Source organism: Spermophilus citellus, assembly GCF_964194105.1.
Source record: "Spermophilus citellus genome assembly, chromosome: 17".
In the NCBI taxonomy this organism is placed as follows: domain Eukaryota; kingdom Metazoa; phylum Chordata; class Mammalia; order Rodentia; family Sciuridae; genus Spermophilus; species Spermophilus citellus.
In genome coordinates, this window is record NC_138199.1 from 52,042,758 (window position 1) to 52,048,921 (window position 6,164).

Here is a 6,164-nt window from a genome sequence, read left to right on the forward strand (position 1 = left end):
CCTCTACACACGTTCTGGGGAAATCCCAGTTCTGCTGCCGCCCAATTCACCTACTCCACGAGGCTTTTTTCCAAATACTTTCTGAATCTCACGAGAACTCAACGGGAACTCAGGCAGCAGGAACGCCCTATTCCCAGCAGCAATAATCTTCAACCTGGAACTTCCCTAAAACCCATATTGTCTTAAACGGGAACGCCCTAAACTTGTCTAAAACCGGGAACGCCTTAAACCCAAGGAGCGGGATACTTCCTCAAACTGCAGGATATACCCTAAATCTGGATCCACCCTCATCCTTGAGCAGGGTCACCTTACATGCAATGTCAACAGCGAAATTCCAAGGCAAGTCCATTTAACATGGGGTACGCTGGCAAGGAAATTTCGATGCGTCATTCCTACTTGGCCCTCAGCATTATATGGCAATCATGTCCAATAAAATGAGGATTACATTTGGCTCATGTCAAATATAGTAAAAACATCTCTGAATAATGTAAATTACTAAGAAAAAAGTTAGTGTCACATAAGGCTAAGAAACATGTGTTAGTCAGCTTCTCATTGCTGTGACAAAATTATTGAGAAAATCCTAAAAGAGGAAAGATCATTTTGGCTCACAGTTTCAGAAGCTCCAGTCCACGGTCAGCTGGTTCCATTGTTTCTGGGAGAGTAGTGAGGAAGTACATCAAGGTAAAAGGGTATGTAGAAGCAAACCTACTCACCTCATGGTGGCCAGGAAGCAGAGAAGGGAAAGGGCTGGGGGCAAGATACATCCCCAAGGACTCATTCCCTTCAACAAGCCCCCATCTCTGAATATTACTGCACTGGGGACCAAAACTTCAACATGAGTCTTTGGGGGTCATTCCAAATTCAAAGCATAACAAATCATTACACTAATACCCTCTTTTTGTAGGAAAATAAGAAGCTTGTATGGAAAAGTGACATATTTCAAGAGAAAGGATTACCAAGAGAAAGTAATTTCTCTTAGTAAAGGATTTTTTTTAAAGTTAAAGGAAAGATGTCGAGCATGGTGGCGCATGCCTGTAATCCCAGCGACTCAGGTGGCTGAGGCAGGAGGATCTTGAGTTCAAAGCCAGCAAAAGCAAGGCACTAAGTAACTCAGTGAGACCCTTTCTCTAAATAAAATACAAAATAGGGCTGGGGATGTGGCTCAGTGGTCGACTGCCCTTGAGTTCAATCCCTGGTACCAGAAAAAAAAAAATTAAAGGAAAGATAAATGTTACAAGGTTAGAACCACCTACAACTCATTTTTTTGAGTGTATGAAATCAAACCCAAACTTTCTGAGCTTAAAATTGGCATAATTTATTAAGTTTCAGAAAATTGTCTTGCTTTTTAAAAATTTAGCATTATTCAGACTTCAAAAACCCTTAAAATATCATTTTAATTTTAAATTACTAAAAAGTAGTAGGGTTTTCCCTTAGTAATGTACTTAAGCATAGTTGATGTGGAAAATTATCTGTTGTAGATTATGTTTTGGCTTTATCATACTCCAAATATTTTGGGGCTGGGGTTGTATCTCACTGGTGGAGTGCTTGCCTAGCATGTACAAGGCACTGGGTTTGATTCTCAGTAATGCATATAAATAAATAAAAGGTTCATTAACTACTAAAAAATTTTTTTAAAAAATATACACTGGATTAAAGATGATATACTAAATTTAAAAACACTCTAAATATTTGCTAAGCCTAGAAGAGCCTCTTCTAAGTCATTTTTATTTTCATCTACTTTAAACAAAAAAATAAGACCAAAGTCACATATAAAGAGAAAACAGAAAAAGCCATTGACACATCTTCCAGTGTAAAATCAAAATGCTAAGGCAGGAGCTGGAATTGTAGTTCAGTGTAGAGCACTTGCCTACTGTGTACGAGGCACTGGGTTTGATTCTCAACACTGCATATAAAAAAATAAAATAAAGTACATTGACAACTAAAAAAATATATTTAAAAAGTACTAAAGCAAATAAATGGAGAAATATCTAAGAACTAATTTGTTCTTAGAAAACACTATATAAGATCTTATAGTGTTTATAGGGGAATTGCAGGTAATCCACAATACTTAGTTACATACTTTGTTTTTTGGAACTATTGTTAAATTATGGTAACTGTAGCATTTTTAGTTTAGCAGCAACTGGAATACTAATTGTTTGGGGATTTGATCACCAAACAGCAGAACAGTGTAGAATATAGTTTTACTTAAGAGATTACTGCTCAATTTATGAGTAGTTGCTAACAAATAAAATTACTTAATTTTTATATGCTATACTCTTAAGCATAAGTATGCACATCGATATATAGTTTCTTTAACATTGCTGTATATTGTTGGGCTGGGGTTGTGGCTCAGCAGTAGAGTGCTTGCCTAGCACATGCTAGGCCCTGTGTTTGATACTCAACACCACATATAATAAATAAAATAAAGGTATTGGGTCCAACTACAACTAAAAAATAAATATTTTTTAAAAACATTGCTGTATATTAAGACAATTCATTAGGGTTATGGAGCATAACTCAGTAGTAGAGTGTGTGTATGCCTAGCAGGTGCAATCCTCAGTGTCTTCCCAATACTGTCCAAAAAAAAAAGACAATTTGTTTTTTTATCATAGTAGAGCTCTAATTAATAGCTTAAATGAAAGTAAGCTTCTGAACAAGAAACCCAGTGACTTGCATAATGACAAACTGAACAAGTTGGAAATGTTTCTAATTTTAACTTAATTTTATTAATACAAATAACAAATTAAATAAAATTTAGCAAGTATTAAATCTTTAGATGTCAGACATTTTGCCACACATACAATGTTTTTGAAATAACAATGCATATTTCCTATTTTATGTACCTTTAAGAAAGCAGTGATCTTTGAATGTCTACCCATGTTAATTTTTTTAAATTAAATATCCTTTCAGAGCCTAAACAGTTGGCTTTTGTTGTTCTGAAAAGTCCTGTTACTTGACAAATTTTCTGGAATTATATTTGTTTTCTTGATGAGAAAAAAAAGTGTTCTTAGTCCTTTGGCACTTTTTTCTCGTACCCTGTGTCCAATACAGCTAACTTTCAGGTCATCTTTCCTATTTAGTGAGGCCACAATAAACCAAGGAGTGTGCATGCACATCCTTATTTCTTACAGGTTTCCCAGCTACCTGGTAGTGGAATTGCTACAGAAGTCATATAGCTAGTAAGGTGTCAAGTAACCAGAGGCTTTTGTTGCATTTTTACCTCCCAATATTTATCGACATAAAAATCTGTCATCATACAATTGAGTACTATTCATATAAAGAGGTTGACCCTTTAGTAAAAATCACACAAAGAGGTTAATGTTTGTTTTTTATTGATATAAGATGGTTCTTCCAGTTGCACATTTTGCTCGGCACCTCATACTTGCTCTAATCTCTGAAAGTGAACAATTATCCTGGCAATAAAATCTTTGTTATTAACCAAAGAACTGTAAGCATGTTGAATCAACATAGGATGAGAAATGTGAGACAGGTGCCTATTTTTGTGCTTGGAGAACAGTCTGATAAGCAATACTGAGCTTCTTGAACACTTGAACCTCTTCCCAAGTGTGGTCACTTAATGCCCACATTGCGAATAGGATGAAGTTGAGGGGCAGAAGGAATCATCCAAACGTGTTAAAGATAGATGTCCTATAGTTTCACACGGCATAAAGTATTTATCATAAGATATAAACTTCCAATTGGTTTCCAAGAAAAGTAACACCATTAGTTTGTTATTAGTACTGTTATGGTGGTAATGATTTGTGTCTGAGAAACAATAATAAAGATAAATATAATGAGCTTGAGCTTGCTTCTAGGAAAAATCATCCTATGAGTCAAAGTCAAAGGAAACTGAGGAAATCACTATAAAAAGAAAACAAAAAGTGCTGCGGACTGGGTCTTCTAATTTAAGCCAATCTTCTGATTTAGAAAAAGACATGGGTTAAATGATCTGACCAGTTAATAGCTGACATAGTTGTGTATTACAGTGGTTATAGAGTTAGAAATAGACAGTCTCTTAATGTGTTAGAATTTTTTTTTTTTTTGCAAATACTCCATTTTGGGGGGGCAATGTGACTTCTACACCATCACAATATCAGCACTAATGAGAATAATACGTGCTTTTGCAAGTTAACCTCCCACTTTAAAACCTGATATTACCTGTAATTCCTGATGACAAATGTATTCAGCAAAAAACTGGACCAGTGAATTGTAGAAACTGCAAATTTGGTCACAAATGTTGCATCTATTAATATTTATTTATTTGATACTGGGGCACTTCACCATACTGAGTCACATCCCCAGTCCTTTTAATTTATTTTGAGACAGGTCTCACTAAGGCTATTCTAAGAGGAGAGAAAAGAGAGTTGCAAAGGCTATTCTTCAGCCTGAGATTCTCCTTCCTCAGCCTCCCAAATCTCTGGGATTACAAAAATGGAACACCATGCCTGACTGTCTCTATTAATAATTAAATGAAGAATTTGTTAGCTACATTTTAGTGGTAATAAAATGATACCATTTGTCTGTAGCATCCAAAGAATACATCAAATTTCTTATGTTCCAAAATATTTTTTAGGGGGGAGGAGAGAATAATCTCACAATTATTCAGAGTAATAAAATAATGTGAATTTAAATGAATTTGCAGCAGCGAGTCATGGTGGTTCAAGAGTGTAATGAGATTCCAAATATAGTTCAAAGGTATTTTAAATTAAACCTTGCTTCCTTTGTAAACTTAGATAATTTAAGGAATTCAAGGACACTTCATAATGCAAAACTTCATTCTCTAAAAAAAAAAAAAAAAGAAATTTAGTAACTACTTAGTGAAATCTTAAAAATATCCCCTATATTAACTTTTACTTTTTCTTTATTTTCCTCCCCAATAATCCTAGCTTGGAATCATCAGTGTTTTGATAAACAAATCTATTAGGTTTTCCAAAGTAGATATGGAAACATGTGGTGGGGAAGAAAAATGTAACTAAGATGTTACTTTGTACTCTGGTACTTGTCACTACCACTGAGCTACATTCTCAGCCCTTTTTATTTTTTATTTTGAGACAGGGTCTCCCTAAATTGGCCTCCAACTTGCAATCTCCCTGCCTCTGCTTCCTGAATCCCTGGGATTACTGGCATGTGCCACCACACCCAGCTAGTTATGGATGAATTCTTCAACTTAGAAAAAGAAAACAAAACCAGGATAAAAGCAAGAACTTTGCTTTTGCACAAATCTGTAAATGACAAATCTAGAGAAAAAAAATTCCTGCCACCAATGGGGATTATAGTTAGACAATAAAAGGAAAGTGACCCTTCAAAACTGAAGGTAATTGCTTTTGCTACTGAAGTACAATAAAATCTTATTACCACAATTTTCATGTTCTCCACAATGTTCACTCATCAGTCCTATCAAATCTTTCACTGAGCCCCCTTTTTAAAAATAATTTTTAAATTGTCAGTGGACCTTTACTTTATTCGTTTATTTGTGGTGCTGAGAATTGAACCCAGTGCCTCACACATGCTAGTCAAGCACTCTACCACTGAGCCACAACCCCAGCCCTCACTGAGCCCTTTTTGCCAAAATTTGAGAATTTTCCACAATTTCCATCCCTCTTCTGCAGACAATTCCCATATCTCCTAGTGTTTCTTCCCCCCATCAGCTCCAGAGGTAAGTTAAATCAAAGTCTTGGGAAAAAAAAGCTAGCCTCTGTGAAATCCAGTTGGAAGGAGGCTGTCAAGAAGTTAGGTGATCAGGGGCTCAGTGGTATAGCTCAATAGTAGTGGTGCTTGCCTAGCATGTACTTGACACGGGGTAAGAGGGGAAGAGCACATAAAGAGAAAATGGGAGATCCAGGAGGGCTCCTGTTTGTGTGTGTTTGTTTTTTTGCTAGTGCTAGAGATAAAACCCAGAGCCTTGTACCTGCTAGGTGAGTATTCTACTACTGAGCTACACTCCCAGTCCAAATCCCATTTTTTGAGATATGGAAGAAAGCTTAGAAAGAAGGGCAAATTATTTGTGAAGATTGTTCTAGCAGCAGAATAACTACTTTCTTTCATTATATAGTTTCTCTTATTTGTAACATTTCATTCTAATCCCCAGAAAAGTATAAGATGATTTGGTTGTATTATGATAATATATACCTTCCTCTATTTATGGACCTTTTGTGTCATTGTTT